Raw genomic sequence first — 22017 nt, forward strand, 5'->3', positions numbered from 1 at the left:
TACCCTCCCCTAAGATGCACTTCAGTTGGTGCTCAGAATAGTCAATTATTCCTAGTCATTTTAATCTCAAGGCAAAGCAACCTCCTCAGAGATTCCCTCTTAACTACCCTGTATAATGTGGTTTCCTTCTCTCTTCTATTTGCTCTCACATTGGCCTGTCTTCTTCAGAGTATTTACCGCGAACAAAATTGCTTCTTTAGAGGAAGCTGGGGATAGAAAGCAAAGAAGTGGCCTGATAGACAATGGCAGAAGATTGTGCTTTGGTGGTGAGTGTGGTGTGATAACATACATCTGAAAAAGTAGAGACCTATACCCTTAAAACATGCAGTGTCATAAATCATATTACCTCAATAAAAATAATCTAATTTTAAAAATGAAATGAAATAAAGTTTGTTTTTTTTTTTTAAAAAAAAGCAGATTAGAGCCAGATTTGAAATTAGTTCTTTTTAAATCAAAACCCATTCTTTTTCCTGTAGACTTCACTGCCTCTGGCATTAAAAGAATGTTCTACTATCAGGAGAATAGAGGCAATGTTATAAAGAAAACAGCCAATCTTTGTGATACATGTTCTTCAGTCTCTGCAAAATGGGAGGACTGAAGTGAAGTATAGGTTTGATTTAGAGCCTTTGCTGTAGTGTTTTATCAGACAGGGGACCTAGGAATCATGGCGTTACATGGTTTCTCAGACGGAGGACTTGAGGACTTAATAATGGAAGTGATTTTGCTCTAAAACAATTTGCAGCAGATTAAAGAGATAATAGTGAAAACAAGGGGTGGTGGGAATTGTATGGGGACTATAACCAAGCTGAAAATGCATACATTGTGCAAAAATGAAAAACAATGTAAAAAATATAAAATAAAAAAAATGTTCAGAAGGAAAGGAGAAAAAATTTAAAAAATTAAAAAATAAAAAAAAGAGAATAGTGAGAAATCAGACAACTACATGCAAACCTCATAGGCAGCACACATCCCTGGCATGGGTATTTCTTAGGAATTTGCAAAGATATAATTAAAATTTGAGATAATGTTTCAATTACTATACAAGTGTCAGACAAATGTGTTTCTAGCCACATCTATGAAATGCAGTTTCCACTGTGTCCATGCCCATGGAAGAGAGACCTTTGACATTGCTTTATTTTTTTTCCTAAAGTTATATTTTAAATGGTTTGCTCCCAAGTGTAGTCACCTTAAAATAAATAAGTAAATAAATAAATAAAAATGTCTCAATGCTGCTTGAAATTAGTGAAAAGTAGAACTAGATGTGGTTTCCTTAGTACCTATCCTGTCCTTCAAGGTTGTTTGCTTACAGCTCCACCATATGGATTCTGGCTCAGGAAATGGAGGTTCATAACTATCCCCTAAATCCAACCCATTTTTGAATTTGTCCACATTGTTCCCTTGCCTGAAATTTAATTTTCCATTCTATTACTACCAGTATCACCTGGGAAATTTATAGATCCTCTCTTATTATTTGCAAGTAATAGAAAATCCACCGACAAGTTAAATAAAAAAGACCTTAAATAATCCAAAATTCTATAAATGCTGAGGAAATTCATCTCTTGTTTTTGTTAGTCTTCTGTCAACAATTTTCAAGGAGTCAGTGTTTTCCCTTTTTAAGTTATATCATCACCAATCTTTTGGGATTCATTATGGAGCATAGCATTTAAGACCATAGTTACTGGAATTAAACAAAGTTCAAAATCTACTTCTGCTTTGTGACTTTTAGCATGTACACAAGTTCTCTGAGCTTTAGATTTTTATCCATAACCTATAGATAAAAATAGTATATAGGATATAATGATTTAATATATGTAAAGTGAGAGTTTATATTTTAAATGAAATAGCAAAATCTTAAAATGGGACCTGGCACAACATAGCTTTATGTCAATATTTTCTGTTATTTTTGTATTGATAGGAAAATATAATATCTCTCTCTCTCTCTCTCTCTCACACACACACACAAACACACATACTCTCTCTCTCTCTATATATATATATATATCTCCTGTCTTCCCTCATAAACAGGACAGACAGATTTCCTAGAAGCTACCCAGTACTCAGCCATTACAACTCACGGACCAGGACTGTATTACATATGTGTGTCCAGCTGCCAAGGGGTCTTAAGCTGTTGGGGGCTTGAGCTTCTGGCTGGCTGTGGGGTTCAGGGCTCTTCCAGCCAGTAAGTGAAAGGTTATAATGGGGAGAGGAGTGACTATTGTATATTTAACCAAACTTAGCTACCAAAATCATTCTCTTCAGCCATTAAAAAATTGCTTGTTGTTCAAAGGTCCTTCTCAAATACTTTCCCTTCCTTGAGACTTCCAAACTAGGCTTTTATTTTTCCTTTTCCCAAGTCCTCTAATGTTGTGGGAAGTACTAAGTCATCATGTATTACACTTTAAAAATGCTTAAAATCAGAGAATTTAAGGTTGAATGAACTATAAACATCCAGCAGCTTTATGATAATCCAATGACTTCAGAAACATATAGATCAATTAAAATAATCTAAATAATTACCATATGAATGTTTTTCCTGTGGCAGATGTGATAATTGGTGATTAATCTGAGTATTTCATTTACCCTGCAGGACAATCCTACAACATTGGAATTGCAATTAGACTTGCAATTAGACTTCTGGATCATAGTCCAGAAAACCTCTTCTCCCTCTACCCGTTAAAAATAAAAAATATTTATGCATTTGATTTAATTCTGCATCAGAAACAAAGCTGTAAGCACACACATAAAGTAAAAAGGATATAATAGGAGGAAAACCCATTAAGCCAGTAGAAACTTAATAATTCTCTACGTAACTTCCCATTTTTCACTGGAGATTGATAACCACTTTTAAAGAAAAATGGTTGAATGCCCAGAATTTCTTACAAACTTAGCCTTTTTACCCTCATTTAGATCAGTTTAGTGACTGTCAGATTTTAGTATTTAAGAGACACTGTACAGTTATATATACAAAATTATGAATACTGTATTTTATAAGTGATGTGATATTATCAAGCATAATATAGATTATAGGTTATCATTTCCCCTTCACTTTAGAATGTAACTCAAATGTATTTTGTGAATCTATTTATTACCATTTTACAGATCAGAGAATGTTCTCAAGGAGAACAAGTTACTACCCTAAGGATGAATAACTTGTAATTAGTTTAAGAGATTATAACCCTACTGGTCTAACCTCAAGGTCATATGAATTTTATGAAAGTGAAAAATATATGCCTTGTTGACCCTGAACTTTTAGGTATAGTAATCACTTAATAATATTTGCTTGAGTGAAGAAATCCAAAAGAAGATACTGTCCATGTTTCAGACACAAATTTCCTCAAGGCAGACACACAAAAAATCACATATTGGAAGCGGGATACAATTTAAAGGCTTGTCTTTAGGAATAAAGAAAAAAACTAGTTTCCAGGACTACAGTACAAGATTAGCTCTAGACTGGATTAGAAGTAAAGTTGACCACAGAGCAGTAAGAGATTAGGAGTTTACTGCATTCTCATCCTGAAGATAGGATCAGCTGGCGATGTGGGGCAGGGCTGAGCCATCAAGAAAATGTTAAGAAATCTTGACCAAAAAGACAACTCCTAAAGTAGATATGAGGGAAATTCATCACATTCATCAGGTTTCCGCAAGTATTTTCTTTAAAGACATAGAGAGTAAATATTTTAAATTTTATAGGTCGTAATATCTGTTACAACTAATCAACTATGCTATTTTAGCACATAAGCACACATAGGTGATATAAAAGCAAATGAGCATGATTGTGTACCAATAAAATATAATATGTGGAAACAAATTAAAAATTTTCCATAATGTTATTATGAAATAATTAAAGATTTGCTGAAGCAGCAAGCAATAATACAGAGAGCATTCCTTTCTATTACCTTTCCAGAGGCAATACTTTGCAAGACTATAGCACAGTGTGAAACTAGGATATGGATACTGACATGGTCAGGACATAGAACAAATCCATCCCCAGAGGAAAAAGCCCCTGTCACCATTTTAATGTCAAACCCATTTTTCTCCCCTTCCCCATTATTTTTTTCACTTTACTGAAGTACATTGGTTTTCAATACTGTATATATGTTTGGAGTATAGGTTCACACCTCTTCAAATGTTTGTTACTACACCATGCCTGCCACCAAAGTGCCAAAAATCCTTCCCCAACAGTCCATTGGACCCCCTCCACCCTTTGCTCCCACTACACTTTCCTCTCTGGTAACTCAGTTCTGTAGTCATGGTTCAAGTGTTTGTTTTGGTTTGGTTTTGTCTGTTCATTTGTTCTCTTTCTTTCTATTTCACATGTGAATGAAATCATCCAGTAGCTGTCTTTCTCTTTCTGGACTACTTTGCTTAGCATAATCCATACCCCCTCACCCACAACCACCAATTCCATCTTTGTGATGACAATGGCAAGATTTCATACTTCTTAGATAGTATTCAGTTGTATATGCACACCACACCTTTATTTAATCATCTTTCCATTTTATGTGGAATATAGTGGTGAGAGAGATATCATTGTTTCCTCCTCAATCTTAGAGGAAAATCTTTAATTTTTTAACCATTGAGAATGACGTATATATAAGTCTGGCATATATGGCCATTATTATATTGAGGTATATTCTTTCTATGACCATTTTGTTGAGAGTTTTTATCATAATTGATGTTGGATCTAGTCAAATGTTGTTTCTATAACTATTAATTTGATTATAGGATTTTTATCTTTCCTTTTAATGATGTGCTATATTAAATCAATTGATTTCTGGATGTTGAATTGATTTTAGATGCATCCTTGGAGTAAATTCCACCTATTCACAGTGTATTATTCCATAATGTATTGTTGAGTTTGGCTTGCTTAGATTTTGTTGTTTGTTTGTTTGTTTGATTTTATAATAGTCACATGCACTCTTTTTTTTTTATGTGAGAACTGGGGTACAGGCCAGAGGCATGGGAGGGGGAGAGGATTCACCAGAGACAGAGTGGGGAGCAGAACAGGCAGACAGACCAAAATACACTGCTGAGGGGAGCAGCAGGCAAGACAGGAGAGGTCTGTCGCACCATGTGGGTATCTCCCTGACTGGCTGGGAATCGAACCCATGCTTCAGAGGCTGTGGACAGCCTCACAGCACTACAATCAACCCACTGCACTACCAGGGACGCCCCACTAAGATTTTGGTGTTTTGAAAATTCATTCAAAGAGAGAGATAGAGATAGAGATAGATACTGCTTTCAGTAAAGTTGGCCTCATAAAATCTATTGGAACATTATCTTCTCCTCAATTTTTGAAAGAGTTTGAGAAGAGTAGGTAATTTTATCTTTGAAGGTTTGGGAGAGCTCCCTAGTGAAATCCTCTGGCCTTAGACTTTTGTTTTTTGGGAGACTTTATTACGATTTCAATTTTCTTATTTGTAATTGGTCTTTGCAGGCTTTATACTTCCATCTGATTAAATCTTAAGAAACCATGTGCTTGTAAGAATTTATCGATTTCTTCTAGATTAGCTAATTCACTGACTTAAAGATTTTCATGGTATTCACCTTCATTTACCTTCATTTCTAAAATTATATTTATTAGAGTTTTCTTTTTTCCTTAGTCTGCAAAGAGTTTGTGAATTTTATTTATTTCTTGAAAGAATCAGCTCTTGGTTTCATTTGTCTTTTGTGTATTTTTTAATTTCTGTTTCATTTCCTCTCTAATTTTTATAATTTTCTTCCTTCTACTGATTTTTTTTTTTGTTTCATTTTTGTTGTTGTTGTTATTCTTTTTTTCTAGTCCCTGAGGTACAAATTTAAATTACTAATTTGAAATCTTTCTTTATCATGTGAGCCTGTAGTGCTATAAACTTCCTTCTTAGTACTATTTCCATTGCATCCCATAGATGCTAATATCTATTGTCTTTATCTTTGTCTCCAAGTGTTTTTTTTTTTCTTTCTATCAATATTTGACCCGATAATCATGAAATTTCATGTGGTTTAGTTTCCATATGAGATTTCTCTTTTCAGTTTTCATTTTGTTTGATTTTTCATTTTATAAAACTATGAAAAAATCTTAATATGATTTCTATATTTGTAAATATGTTCACATTTCTTTTATGGCTCTATGTATACTTAGTCTAGCCTTGAAAATGTTCTGAGTACTTGAGAAAAATTTTCCCTCATCATTTGGGGAGTGGCATATCCTGTCTTAAGTCCTTCTGATCTAATTCATCTTTTAATGCAATTATTTACTTATTGATTTTTTGTCTGGCTGATCTGTCCATTGATGGAAGTGGGGTTTTGAATTCCCTTACAACTATTGTTTGCTAAAATGTTTCATTTAAGAGTTGTTAAGAGTAACTTTAAATATTTTGATGTACCTTTCTTTGGTGCACATACATTGATCAAAGTTATGGATTACTCCCTCAATCATTATATAATTCCCATTCCTCTCTTTTGTTACCTTTCATAGCTGAAAACCTTTCAACTAATGTAAGTGTGTCTGTACCTGATTTTTTGTATAATATTTGCTTTTAGGATTTGTTTCCAAACTTGCACTAAGCCTACGTTTATCTTGGAATTTAGATGGAATCCTAGACATATCAGAAATATGGGATTTGTTTTCTAACCCATCCAGCTTCCCTGTGCAATTTTATTGATATTTAAGGTTGGTGGGGTTTAGGGAAATTATTAACCCATAAGTTTTTATTGCAGTTTTGCTATTTGTTTCTGGGTGTTTTCATAGTTTTCTCTGTACAAAGAAAGTTATTTTGTATAGTTATTTTTTACATAATGTTTGGATTCCTTTTTCATCTTCTTATTTATTTATGTATTTTCATTGTAAGGTTACCATGAGATTTATATATAGGATTCTATGCTTACATTTTAAAATAAAAGGAAGTTAATATCAAATTAATTCTAAAGGTCCTATCATTTTTTATATTTTTACTTTTTGTTTCTAAGTGTACTTTTTTGTTTGTTTTCAAGTCCCTCTAATATGTCTTACAAGTCCACTTTACTGGGCATTTATCTTTTAAGTATTTTTATTCTTAAAGCTCTTTATGGCTTATAATCTAGCTCTGTAGAGGGATCTTGGTTGGAGGTCTTTTCCTTTCAACAGTTTGACTCAATCATGCCATTTTCTTAGGACCTCCAAAGTCTCTGCTAAGATATTCACCAACAGTCTCTTGGGGATTCCCCTACACGTAACTCTTTTCTCTAGCTGCTTTTTTGAATCTGTCTTTATCTTTATTTTGTGGGTTTTTTAATTATAATGTGTGTCTGTGGTATCAGTTTAGGATTATTTTATTTAGAACTATTCAGATTTCCTGAATCTGGATATCTGCTTCCTTTCCAAAATTGTGCCATTTTCAACCTTTATTTCTTCAAATAGTATTTCTGCCCCATTCTCTCCTTCTCCTCCTTCTGGAACCCATCTGATGAGAATGTTCTCTCTAAATGTTGTCCCATAATATCTTACGTTACCTTTACTTTTTTTAAAATTCATTTTCTGATGGTCTTTTAGATACTCTATGCTGTGTTTATCTTCCAGTTCACATATTTGCTTCTCTACCCACCAAACTACTGTTCAGCCCTCTAATGTAATTTTTTTCACTTCATCTATTATATCTGTTAACTTTATGAAATCTACTTTGAAGATTTTTCATATTTTTCTTTTCTTGTAATTCTCATTTGTTCATCAAATATTCCTAATTTCAATGGACAGCTCTAAGATTGTTACTTATGTCAGTAAATTTGCTTAGTTCTGTTGCATTAGGACATTTTCCAATGTTTTCTCTTGATCCATGGATTGGAAGAATGAGGTGAATTCCTCTCCCTTCTCATGTTTGGTGTCTGTTTTTCTTACAGACACCAAAGAAGATGCTAAGCAACTTTTCTTTCTAGTCCAGCTGTGAAGGTCTTATGATAGAAATGGAGTTTGTAGGCTAATGACTTACAGTGTTAGTTTTGAATGCTGTACTTTCTGTTGTTGGATAAGCTGAAAATATGTCACCAATCAGTATGCCTGGCCCAAGAACCCAACCTACTAGGGTAGGGGACAAGGAATTGGGAATTGAATATGTTGCAACAACAGATCGCCAAGGGCACATGCCTCTCTAGATTCTATGGTTGCTTTAGCTGAAGGAGGGATCTGCATTCACTGTTATTTTAAAGCAAAATGAACAATATAGATTTTCCAGAAATCTCAGATTGCAAGTGACCTCTCACCTCCAGCCTTGCTCAGATCTCATCAGGATTTGCATTTTTTTCCCTAGATGTAGGCAAAAGTAGAGCAAACTACAGACTATATGGTACCATGGATGTTTTCAGTCTTAGTAAAGAGATAGGCTGCCCAGAAGCATGCCAAGCCCGTGTGGGTGTTTCTGAGGTTCCCAGGAATTGGCTGAAAGCAAGCCCCTGGCAATAGCTATGATTACTACCTTCTCCTAGAAAATTCTACGGGCAGTTTTTCCTAGAAAAACAGGCTCTAGCAGTTACTGTGAGTGAGTGAGCCCTGGGAAGCCTGAGGAGCTTAAATGGGGAGGGGCAGGCATTTCCTGTGTGCCAAAGTTGCTGACTATGGGAAAACACTGAGACGAAGATGTCATCTCTAATAGCTCCCAGCAAATTCCACAAAGATTTCCTTAGAAACCCAGACATTAGTAGAAGCAGTTAGTCTGAACTAGCAGTAGATGCTAGGACTGAGAGCTCCTAACGGCTGAAGAGTGAGGAGATTTGTGCTCTTTCCCTAGCTCCTTATTTGATATAACTAGTATGGCCTCTATCCATGCAGATGCCAACTTGACAAAAGAAAGCCTAGATAAAAGCGAGTCTGTTCAAGGACAAACTACATCTCTATCTTATTCTTCATGTTGAGATTTTAGTTTCAACAATTTTAAGTTTCTCAGTAGCTCTGTATCCCCTTCATCAATCTCTGCTCTCCCAAGTTCTTTTATTTCCCAGAGGAAAGCTCATCTGTTTTCCACACCTAGATGACTTCACCCCCATTTCTGGTGCAGTTCCCAGGTGCTGGAACACCAGACTTAGGTTTAAGCACTTTAGTACCCATGGGGAAGCTCCATGTCCCTGATGTCCTTCCTGACCTTGGATCCTAGTGTTCCAATGTCATTATTTATAGAACTATGTCATTATTTATAGAACAGTTATTTATAAATAACTGTTCATTATTTATAGAACTAGGCTTCCCTACCCTTTCCAAAGGTTCCTGTCTCTTCTTCATAGGGACCTAGCTCTCAAATCCTCAATTATTTTTCAAAGATAGTTACTCCAATATATATGCAGATATGTTGTGTCTGTGGAGATAGAGGACTCCAGGATCCTACTAGTCCACATATCTGGCACAAGAAGCTTCCCATTCATTCTTAACCCATAGTAACCTCTAATCTTATCTCTATTTCTATAATTTTGATATTTTAAGAATGTTTTAAAAATGGAATCATTGGGCCTCCCCTGGTGGCACATGCAGTTGAGCACCGTGCTATAAAGTTGTCCGCAGCCTCTGCAGCGCCAGTTCAATCCCAGCCAGCCGGCGAGGGTCCAACATGACAGGGCAGACCTTTCCTGTCTCGCCCGCTGCTCCCTTCAGCAGTGTATTTTGTCATCTGCCTGTTCTGTTCCCTGCTCTGTCTCTGGTGAATCCTCTCACCCTCCTGTGCATCTGGCCTGTACACTGGTTCTTGCATAAATAAATAAATAAATCTTTTTAAAAAATGGAATCATTTAACTTTTGGAATTGACCTTTTATTTAGTACAATATTCTGGAGTTTCATTCAAATTGTTGTTTGTATCAAGTTTGTCCACTTTTATTGATCAGTAATATTCTATGATATGGCTATAAAACAATTTGTTTGTTTACCCATTCATTCATTAAAAAATGTTTGGAATTTCTAGCTTTTAGCTACTAGGAATAAAGCATTATGAACAAACACACACAGTTTGCCAATAAAATTTTCAGTAGTAAAGTTGCTAGGTAGTTTGATAGCTGTATGATTTTTTGTTTTACTTTTTGTGTGTTTTTTTGAATGTTTAGGTTTTTATGGAACTACCACATTGTTTCCAGAATAGCATCACCATTTATATGCCTATAAATAATCAATGATTCAATTTCTCTGCAGCTTTGCCAACATCCATTGCTGTCACTCTTTTTTAATTTAGCTTCTCTCATAGGTATGCTGTGATATATCATTGAGATTTTAATTTTCACCCCCTTAAGAGATATGATATCTGAGCCTCCCTAGTGGTGCAGTGGGTTGAGTCTCAGCATTAGGTAGCTATTGGCAGCCACTGCAGCATGAGCTCAATCACAGCCAGGGAGCTAACCCTCATCGCATAGTAGACCTCCCCTGTCTCTCCCATTGCTCCCCTCAGCAGTATATTTCAATAGATCTGTCTGTTGTGCTCCCCACTCTATCGCTGGAGAACCTTCTCACCCCCATACCTCTGGTCTACACCCCAGTTCTTGTATGCATAAATAAATAAAAATGAATCTTTAAAAAAAGATAAGATATTCTCTATATATTTTAGTTACTATTCCTTTTTCAGATATGGATTGCAAAATTTTTCCAGTTTGTAGCTTGTCCTTTGATCCTCTAGACAGGGTCTTCAGCAGACTAAATGTTTTCAATTTGAAGAAGTATGACTTATCAGTTTTTTTTTTTCTTTTCAATAATGATTTTGGTGTCAAACCTGTAATTTTTTTGCTTAGTCTGAGATCTCAGCTTTTCTCCTAAGTTTTATCCTTACAATGATTTTTAGTTTTATAAAAACATAACGTTTATTGGTTATAGTTTTTATTTTACCTTTAAGATCATTGTCCATTTTGAGTTTATTTTTATATAAGGTACAAAGTTTAAGTTGAGATTCCTTTTTCAGAAATATATGGGTACAAAATTGCTCACCCTCATTTTGTTCAAAAGGTCATTCTTCCTCTGTTAAATGGTTTGCACATCACTGTCAAAACTTAGTTGAACCTATGTTGTGTGGTCTACTTCTTGGCTTTCTCTTCTCTCCTTTTTTTTTTTTAATTTTAAATATTTATTTATTTATGCATACAAAGCTGAGGTGCAGGCCAGAGGTGTTGGGGGTGAGAGGATTCACCAGAAACAGAGTGGGAGCAGAACAGGCAGATCAACTGAAATACACTGCTGAGGGGAGCAGGAGAAGAGAAAAGAGAGGTCTGCTGCACCATGTGGGTCACCTCCCTGGCTGGGGATCCAATTCTTGGTTGCAGTAGCTGTTGATAGCTTCGTAGTACTGCAACTTAACCCCTTGCACAACCAGGGAGGCCCCTCTATTCTCTTTTATTGATCTATATGTCCATTGTTTTGCCAATAACACACAGTCTTGACTACTATAAATGCAAGAAATATGTTGAAATCGTATAGACTGACTTCTCCCACTTTTTTCTTCATCATTAAAATTGTTATTCTTATTCCTTGCCTGCCTATATAAATTTTATACAAATTTTCTTTTTAAAAAAATGTGAAAATTTGGTATGTGTTGCACTAATTCTGTATATCAATTTAGGGGGAAATCACATGATATTTTGTTTTCCAGTCCATAACTTGGTACTTCCCTCCATTTATTTAGATTTTCTCTGATTTCTTTCTTTGGTGTTTCATAGTATCTAGAATATAATTCCTATATATTTTATTAGATCTGCAAGTAAACATAAATTCACTTACTGAGTGATTTTAAATGGAATGTCATGTTACGTTTTGGGGTGTGTAAGTTCATTTCTGGTATACAAATATTAAATTAATTTTTGTATGTTTTTCTTGCATCCTGTAACTTTGCTAAGCTCATTTATTAGTTCTAAGAAATTTTATGGTAAATTTCTTAGGATTTTTATGTACATATAATGTCATCTCTAAGTAGTGTTGTTTTCTTTCTTCCTTTCTGATCTGTATGCATTTTTTTTCTTTTTTATGTCATAAGGCACTAACCAAAATTTCTAGTAATACATTAAAATAAGAACAGTGTGAACTGACAGCTTTGCCTTGTATCTAAAATTGGGAGGAAAACATTAAGATTTTATAACTATGACTGTTTTTACTACCAAAACATAGAAAAAAAGAGGCTAGCAAGACAGTCATTAGAATGAATAAAAGAAAACTTTTCTCTTTTCTAAAATCTTGGAATTTAAGAAAGAAAAGAAACATTGTCTGGGAGAAAAAGTGAGTAGGATAAGATTAAATGTATTAAAATTTCTAAGTATCACGAGAGGCTTCATGGTCTTCTTCAGGTATACCACTCCAGAAAAATAAATAAATAAAACAATATCAAATCATAAAATGAACATAATAAAGTCCAACAAATGTTCTAATCTAATTGTTACAGTGCCCTTTGTGCTTATTTGTGAATTATTCAAGACTTCAAATAAAACTTTGAATGATTTCTTCTCTCCCTTGTTTACTATCTAATCATCTCTCTAATCCCTATGTTAGGTAATTCAAATTGACAAATTTAATTAAGAAATGAAGTAAATTCTTTTTGCATACAAACATTAATTATATTAAGGAAGTGTCAAAAAAATTCAAGCAAACCATTGTTTAGATAACCATGCAAAACAAAGGAACGATTGCTTGAACGTAGCTTACAATAAAAGGAGATTAAATATCTAGAAGATGAAAAAAAAATCAGCAAAGTAACAGCTTCAAGAACCCAAGATAAAATTGACTTTAGAGGAGAAATTCAGACAAAGTCTTACAATGGAAAAGTCACACAGCTGCAACACATTTCCAGTGAAGGCTGGACAGGGGGTGGAATGGGAAAGACAATGTTGAACTCACATGGCAAATGAATGCCTGCCACTTTCTAGCGTTTGGCTGAGCCAGCCTGAAAATGCATGCAAAGTACAGAGTTAGTATACATAATTTTATTCTAAAGCTTTCTTCCTTGAATTGCTATTAAATTTTAAATAAACTGAGACATGAGCGTTTACTAAAGTCATTATGATCCCATTACCCATGGCGAGCATATCTGTACCCAACACACTAGACACTTTTGGCAATAAATTCTGTTTCAAGTTTCTCTTGACTTTTTGTTTCTCTAGCCACAGATTTTCAGTGAGAAATGCTGAGAGCCATCTAAAAGGACACATATTATAAGAAATTAATTTTCTTCCTTACTGGAGGTATTTGATGTGTGACTACTACTATTGTGCACAATTGCCAACAAGGCACAGGTGTGTACCACCTGAGGAGGTGAAAATGTAATTATAGGAAAAGAGATGTTGTGATTTTGTCCTTGTATCCGTAATGCAATCAGCCCCAAATGAGAACCTGTTTTTCTTATAGTAAACATCAGACCTGGAAAGAAAGAAAACTAAAAACATGGCCATATTTAGATTCATTAACTACTGTAATTAGATTTAAAACTATGAAGAAAAGGTTTGATTCCCCTTCATTGATTTTTCTGGTTTTACTACCAAAAACAATTGCCCTGGAAATCCCTTTTCTTCTAATGATTTCATGTTACATTGTTGAATAGGAAAATCCAGCATTACATGGATTTTTTTTAATTTAAAAAATCAACTATTTAACACTTCCTTCTTTAAAACATAGTTCATAAAAGTATAACTTTCCCTTGCTTTAAGTGATAAAAGTGTTTTCGTTGGAAATGCTTACAAATTTGAGTCAATGAGTCAAAATTTAACTTACCTACACTGAATAAGGCAAGGCTCAAAATATTATTACATCAGTCAAGTAGTATTGATCCAATAGTAGTTATTTAAACTCAGATTGGTGTGAATAATTTATATGCAGGGTTATTCAACATAGAATTGTTTGCACTAGCTTAAATATGGAGAATAAAATAGATGTCCATCAATGGGGAACTAATTAAATAAACTGCAGTATAACTATACATTGAATAACCAAGATCTTTACGTAGTAATCTGAAATAAGTTTCTCTGATAAGTAAGACAATAATATACTGCCTTTGTTTTTAAGAAGAAAAAATGGATTGTGTTATTTTTGCACTAGCTTATATATGCATATAATATTTCTATTAAGGACACAACTGAAGGTATAAATTTGGTTACCTGTATGGAGAAAAATCAGGTGGCTGAGAAGTAATGTTAAAAAAAAAGTTTTCTTGTTTTTAAGATTTATTTATTTATGCACACAAGAACTGGGGTGTATGCTAGAGGTATGAGGGGGTGAGAGGATTCACCAGAGACAGAGTTGGGAACAAAACAGGCAGATTGACTGAAATACACTGCTGAGGGGAGCAGTGGGCGAGACAGGAGAAGTCTGCTGCGCCATGTGGGCAGCTCCCTGGCCGGGGATCGAACTCCTGCTGCAGAGGCTGCAGATAGCTTCATAGGTTGCGTCTTAACCCCTTGCACCACCAGGGAGGCCCCACAAAAGCTTTCTATGGTCTATCATTCTACAGTTTTTGAATGTTTGAACCATGGAACTGATTACCTATTCATAAATATATCAAATTTTAAAAATTTAGAAATAGTTACTGAGTTGCTACTATGCTAACGTGATAAATGCAATGGATAAATATATTGTACTCTAGATAGATTATCACTAATTTTGGACTGAATGCATAATGCATCATATTTATATCAAACCAATTAAAATCTCATGAGATAAACATGATCAGGTTCAGTTAATCCAGATGAGTCCCCTAATACTGGAGTCTACTTAACAGAACTGATTTTACTTGTGGGGAAAATAGACAAAGATACACTATCTTGGTGAGATACAATATACATCAACATGTCCAAAGCCCTCCTACTATTAAGTCACATTTCTGTAATTCTCCCTATTGGTAAGAAACACGAAGGAGTATTTGTGGTGAAGTTTACAACATATTAACTAGTTAACACGTTAACTAAATAATTTCACATAATTTAACACAATATTTTATATCTACATTTGGAGAATCAAAGAAAGCTAACACAGAAAAGCTTGATTGCAGAATGAAAAATTTTGGAACCACCTCAAGTTTTGCTTGATCTACTGGATAAAAGTGAACATTGCCAGTACCTGGTTACTATATTGTTAAACATCACAAAAAGAATGTGGTAAGGAGATTTACAGAACACTTATTTTAATTTTAAATTTTGAAAAAAGCTCACACTCAGCAGTGAAAATAAATGTTTCATTAAATATAAGCAGTACCCATTTATACCAAAGAAATAAGAAATCTGAAGGAATCTCTGATTATTAGTCTCTGGTTGAATGGTTGGATCACAACATCCTTGAAGAACCTTATTCTTAGAAAACATATCCTTAAATTGGTATCAAAGAAGTCAAATGACAAAATAATAACAGCAAAAGCAAATGTAATCAAAATCTACCATGTTGTAATTAAAATGATAAATATACTCATAGAGTGAGACTAAGATTACTTACTGTCTTTGTATTAAAATCACTCCTCTTGTGTCCATCCCTCTGGATAGTTTCTTTTCTATTATAGCTTGTTGGCGTAGGAAGCAGACCCCAAAGTACTTTAGGTTGGGATTTCACAATTACTCTTAAGTATATGCATTAGGTCTGAGGAGAGGAATCCAGTTTCAGATGGCAATTTATTTTAAATACCAGTAAGAAAGTAAGAACTTTTAATGTTGGAAATACTTTTTAAAACATAATCTGGAATTAAGGTATTTTGGAAATGGATCTTTTGTCTAAGAAAATGAATGATGCAGAGAATATTAGGTTATAGAATAATAGTAAACACAAATCTGTTTATATTAATATGAGGAAATGTTACCAAAAAAATGCAGTAACTAGAAACAATGTTTCTTGGTTGTTCAATGTTATTTGGGAGTCCCTAAAGTGTGAGGATTCCTCTCATATACTAAAATAGCTGTTATAAAAAACAGCCAAATAAGTATTTCTCAGAGGCCTCACTGGGAGCACAAAGGGTTAAGTCTCAGCTCTATGAAGCTATAAGCAGCCACTGCAGCACCAGTTCATTCCCTGACCAGGGAACTACCCTCATGGTGCAGCAGACCTCTCCTATCTCACCCACTGCTCCCCTCAGCAGTGTTATTTCAGTAGATCTGCTTGTTCTGCTCCCCACTCTGTCTCTGGTGAATCCTCTCATCCCCCCTGCCACAGACACACTTCTGGCATCTCTACACACCAGTTCTTGTATGCATAAATAAATGAAATTAAAATCTTTAAAAAGTACACTTCTCAAGAAAGTTGGTTTTAAAAATAATGTTCAAGACTTGAAAAAAAGCAAATAGTCTAATAGTTGTGGCCAATCCATAGTTTGTAGTCTGCATAATTTTCAATTCTGAAATGATCAATTGAAAAGCAAGAGAAGAATTGAAAATATGTTTTAAGAATAATTCAAAAGAAAAGGTAACATTAGTCAATTATAGGAGAAAACTACAATTTCTTCACATTTTTCATTTTGGATAAATATAGTAAATAAATGTAGATTCTGGTAATATTTCATCTGTGTGTCATAAAATTTTATTCAAAAATTAATTTAAATTGGCATCCATTAAATTGGCATCTTTGTAACAGAATTTAAATTATTTTCAAAGGTAAATTACACTGAAAATAGAGTCCACTAGGGAAATAATTCAAAGACTGAAAGTCTAACTCATTTAACACAATTAATAATAGTTTGGAAGAGAGATCGATATTTTTCTTTAATTTTTTAAAAAGGATTTATTTATGCATACAAGAGCAGGGGTACAGGGCAAAGGTGCAGGGGTTGCGCGGATTCACCAGAGACAGGAACAGAACAGGCAGATTGACTGAAATACACTGCTGAGGGGGGCAGCGGATGAGTCAGGAGAGGTGGGCTGTTGCTCCCTGGCCGGCTGGGGATTGAACTCATGCTGCAGAGGCTATAGCTTGCTTTGTAGTGTGGTGCTTAACCCCTTGCGCCACCAGGGAGACCCCGAGACTGATATTTTCAGTGCACAATAAATTGAATGGTTTTACAAACTTCAGTAAGGAGAAGAAAATAATGCAAATGGACCACATGAACAAGTGGAAGAAATAAGACTAGATTCAGCTTAGGGAACTTGAAGCTAATATTATATAATATCAGAAAAGTAATGTAGGAAATGTAGGAGAGAAATGTCAAGTTGAGTCACTAGAATTAGAAAAAAATTGAGATGCTGGCAAGATCTACCTAAGCAGATACACAGATAGTTTCAAATCCACAGTCCCAGGTTTCTGAAGAATAAACTTTCTTAATCAAAATAATTTATCTGCTTACTTCCTCTTCTTCAACAAACTAAGGAATAACTGAAGAGATAACATACCATTTCTTTTGTCTGAGATATCATACTACTGAACCGTGCTTATACATACATGTCCACTTTATAAACCAATATATTAAATTCAATCTTTATAAACTGCTTTTATCTCTGAATATCAATTTTATGCTTTCAAAAGGAAGGCAAAAGAAGGAAAGGAAAGAGGAAGAATAAATGGAAACTGGGTATTAAAAAAAATATAACCAGGGCCTCCGCGGTGGCGCAGCGGTTGAGCGCTGGGTTGCGAAGCTGCCCGAGGCCTCTGGAGCACTGGTTCGATCCCCCGCTGCTCCCAGGGCACCGGAGGAAGGTCCCACATGGCGCGCAGACCTCTCCTGCCGCCCGCTGCTCCCCTCAGCAGTGTGATTCGGTCCTTCTGCCTGCTCTGCTCCCCGCTCTAGCTCTGGTGAATTCACTCACCCTCCTGGGCTTCTGACTGTACACAGTGCTTGTATAAATAAATAAATAAACTTTTTTTTTTTAAAAAAAAGCACATGTTTAAAAAAATATATATATATATATAACACCAGCAAAATGTGAATGTAACTAGTGTTTACTTGGCTAAGTTTCTTCTTCTCTTTCACTTCCTTAGTACCTCTAAGTAACACTACACTGCTCAGAAAGAAAAGTCTCATTTAGAATTTCCATACAGGTTTTCATGACTCAAACAAATAATTAGGATCATCACAAAGTCAAATGAGCAGAATAAAGATGAGAAGTGGAGATAGGACATGTTTAAGGACATTCTATATGTCAGACAGGTTGTGAGTGTTATTAAGTTTAATTTTCACAACCACGCTAAAAGAGATATCATTTTAAAGAGGTCATTGAAAAAGTTATAGAACTTGTAGGAGGCAGGAAATTAATTCTGTCTGACTCCAAACCTTTCAACTGTACCAAATGTTCCCCCAAACTGTATTAAATACCTTAAAATAGAAAGCATATTCAACTCTACCATTGGGGAACCAGTCAAGTGAAATAGAGGGAAAGAAGAATAAAAATAAGAAGGAAGAGAATGGAGAAAGCAAAAAAGGGGGCTTCCTGGTGGCGCAGCTGTTGAGCGCTGGGCTGCAAAGCTGCCTGCAGCCTCTGTAGCGCGGGTTCGATCCCCCGCCACCAGTGAGGTTCCCACATGGCGCACAGACCTCTCCTGCCGCCCGCTGCTCCCGTCAGCAGTGTACTTCGTGGATCTGCATGCTCTGTTCCCTGCTCTGGCTCTGGTGGATTCTCTTGCCCTCCCGTGCTTCTGACTGTACCCAGTGCTTGTATAAATAAATAAATAAATCTTAAGAAAAAAAAAAAAAAAGAAAGAAAAGAGAAAGAGAAAAAAGGAGGAAGAAAAGCCACTATGGTTTTTGCCCCCTCATTACTTAAAATCCTGTTGAGGGATAAGAAAAGTGAAGATTAAAGGGATAGTACACACATATAATGTCTCACATTTTTTATGAAATAAATTTTTCAGTGTGAATTCAGACAAGGATGTTTGCCTGGAAAGTTAAAGCCTTAGTACAGGCAAAATTTGGATAAGAAAATCAGAGAGGAAAGTATTCCAAGGAAAGCAGCACAATTCTAAAAAGAAGTGATGGACAACACAGAGGAAAGAGGATTATCCATTCCAAATATTTTCTGGAACATCTCATCTGCTTATATCCCCAAATGAACTTTCATGTTTTAACATATTTTTATATTCTAAAAAGCTTAGTTTTCCTTTTTTTTTTCTTTTGGTTTATTTACTAGACTTTAAAATTCACAGAGGTTTGCAATATTTAACTTTTGAGATGAAATCATGACTTGTAATCTAAAATCATTCAAGTGAGGCTGAGTGTTCCATTTGACCAATTATTCCTAAACAGCTGACATTATTTGTTGCATTTTAAATTCCTATCTTTAAATTTACCCTGATTGAGCAATGATCTCCCTTTTGTGGTGATAGCTCTTTCGCATAAGTGGTCATGATATTTATTTCCTCAACAGAAAGTCTGCATGGGACCTACAATTAGGAGCTAGTTTCTATTGAGGCTTACAGGAAAGAAATGCTAAATTTTCCAAACATTACATTGTCAAGGTCATAACCCAGTGATATTTTGTGACCAAGCAATAAAAGAACTGTTAAGCAACAGAACAGAATAGTTTAACACCAAGAATAAGGCAAAGTTGTTACATGGACTCCTACCTACAGAAACCGTTCTAGTGGGAGAAATTCAACAATAAATAAATACATAACAAAATAATTGTATATTAGATGAGAAGAGCTGGGAGGGTAATCAAAGCAAAGCAACATATAGGGAATACTGGAGACTGTGGAGAGAAAGAATGTCATGCTATGTAGGGAGGTTCTAAAGGTCTATTGCAGATGCCCTAGAAGACAGTGAGGCTTATTCTAAGTGTAAGCAAACAGTATGGATACAGAGACAACTTGAAAACACTGAGACCATGCCTGTAGAGAAAGATTATTAATGTAACATCAAGAAACTCTGAGCTGGTAGCCATTCCAACTCAGAACCCCAAGGGCTTCACAAAATTATGAGGAAATCTCTGATTTTCCAAAAACCTAAAATTCAAATATACTAATAAAAATCACAGTCACGCCAGAATGAAGACATTTGGCAAGAATTGCAACTTCAAAGAGATGGAAGACCTGGAACTAAATGTGGTTCTGGAAGTATAAACAGTAGTTACATTAAACGATCCCCCCAAAGGAATGCAAAATTAGATCTGTTATTGAACTTACGGTACTGATAATTTATCATATTTTTTTTTACCTGGCTTCATTATTTCAGAGACAGATTTAACACATATACCAAGTGCCCATGTATCAGCAAAAGGATTAAGAAGGTAGAAAGTATGAAATAGATTGTGAAGTGTAAATGTAGGTAAAATCACGAAATAATATATAGACAGGAAGAGAGTAACAAGGTAGTTATCATCTTTCTTTCCAATGACTACAGAGAACGACTACATAAATATAAGTAATATGTAACTTTTGGGGAAATGTTAATATGTTCATAATATAGATCATCCTTTCTTTTCATGTCCTTTTCAGGTAATTGCCTGTACTCTGTCGTAAAAAAAAAAAAAAAAATCCTCTTAATTTATAAAATAAAGGGAAGCAATTACTTTAAAATAAAGGGAGACAATTACTTTGTTTTCTAAAAGATTGCCTTACATAGCTTATATTAAATAATATGTTCTATTTTCAGAGCAAGAATGTAGGTTTTTGTATATATCAGTATTCCTGTATAGACATTCAGCTGAAATCCCTTGGCTCAAAAGCCTCTAGATTGCCACATAGAATAGTAACAATTTGATTTTAAAAATACATTTAATGAAGCTATTTGTCATGATATAAAACTTTGGCTGTAGTTAAGTTTAGTCATCTACACAAAATTTGGGATTTTGCTTGGCTAAATTCCAGACACTGGAGTAGTTATCCATGTATATTCTTCAGGTTGACTTCCACCAGGGAAAGCAAACCACTGAGAGTGCATGGCAATGATCCAAACCGTGAGGAACTGAGGCAATTTCATTTTCGTTGACCGTTGCTTCAGGTCACTGTAATTTAATGAGTTATAATCCTATTTAAAAATATGTTGCAGGCAGCAAGATGCCTGCTGGGAGAAAGTGGCTACACATGAACAGATCAATATGCCTTGTGTGCTTTCAGCCATTCAATAATCACTTCACCCTTTTATAAGAAAATAGATGCTAGGGCCTCCCTGGTGGTGCAAGGGGTTAAGCACAACATATGAAACTATCAGCAGCCTCTGCAGATGAGTGTGATCCCTGGGTACAAGGAGCTACCCACATGGCACAGCAGACCTCTCCTGTCACACACACTGCTCCCCTCAGTAGTGTATTACAGTCAGTCTGCCTGTTCTGTTCCTGACTCTGTCTCTGGTGAATCCTCTCACGCTCCACAACTCTGGCCTGTACCCCCATTCTTATATGCATAAATAAATAAATCTTAGAAAAAAAAAGAAAATAGATGTCCAATTTCCCATAGTTAATTTCTGAAGAAAGTGTTTACAAGGCTATCAAATTATTAAAAGTTTCCATGGGTTATCTTCTGTTTGTTTATTATTAAAATCTTTGTACTACATTTCACAATATCCCATTCAAAAACTATAAGGGAAACCTGAAAGAAAATTCCAGCAAGAATATTGGATGCATTTCCTTCCTATCACCGAAATGCTGAAGGTTTATTTGGACAAAAGCATTTTACAGACTCAACTCTTTTTCGCCATCTAGTCTTACTTTTAAATATACCAGCTGCATTTAATAAGCTACCAAATAAGACTTTCAGTTAGCTTAACTATAAGATGTCAGATCTTTTGCCTCATGTGTTATTCAGTAATTTTCAATTTTTCAAATTTGTGCATTAAAAGAAGATAACATATTCTTTAGACTAGTCAGAATTTTCAAAAGTCTTAGTTATACGCAAAGGGCTTTGAACATTTCCCTGTTGCCATAGAAATGGGTCTGTGAAAGACTGAATCTATGTAACATAATCACAAACATTAAATTGGCATTTGAAAGCACCCCAGTCTAGCATCTCTACTGTCTATGCTAATGGCTTCGATGCTTTTATAGCAATATCTTACCAGGCTGTCATTCATTCAGGAAGCTTTAAACACCATCTTTCATTAAACTGGATTTCAAAGGAGTGTCCTATATATTGTGTACCATTTTATGTTAGATAGCTGACCTCTCAGCACATCATATTGCCACATCAATGAGTTCTGTGGATTAGAAATTAAACAAGAGAGCTA

This window comes from Talpa occidentalis, unplaced genomic scaffold, assembly GCF_014898055.3.
Source record: "Talpa occidentalis isolate TD23 unplaced genomic scaffold, MPIMG_talOcc4v2.1 talOcc4.6, whole genome shotgun sequence".
Taxonomy (NCBI): Eukaryota; Metazoa; Chordata; class Mammalia; order Eulipotyphla; family Talpidae; genus Talpa; species Talpa occidentalis.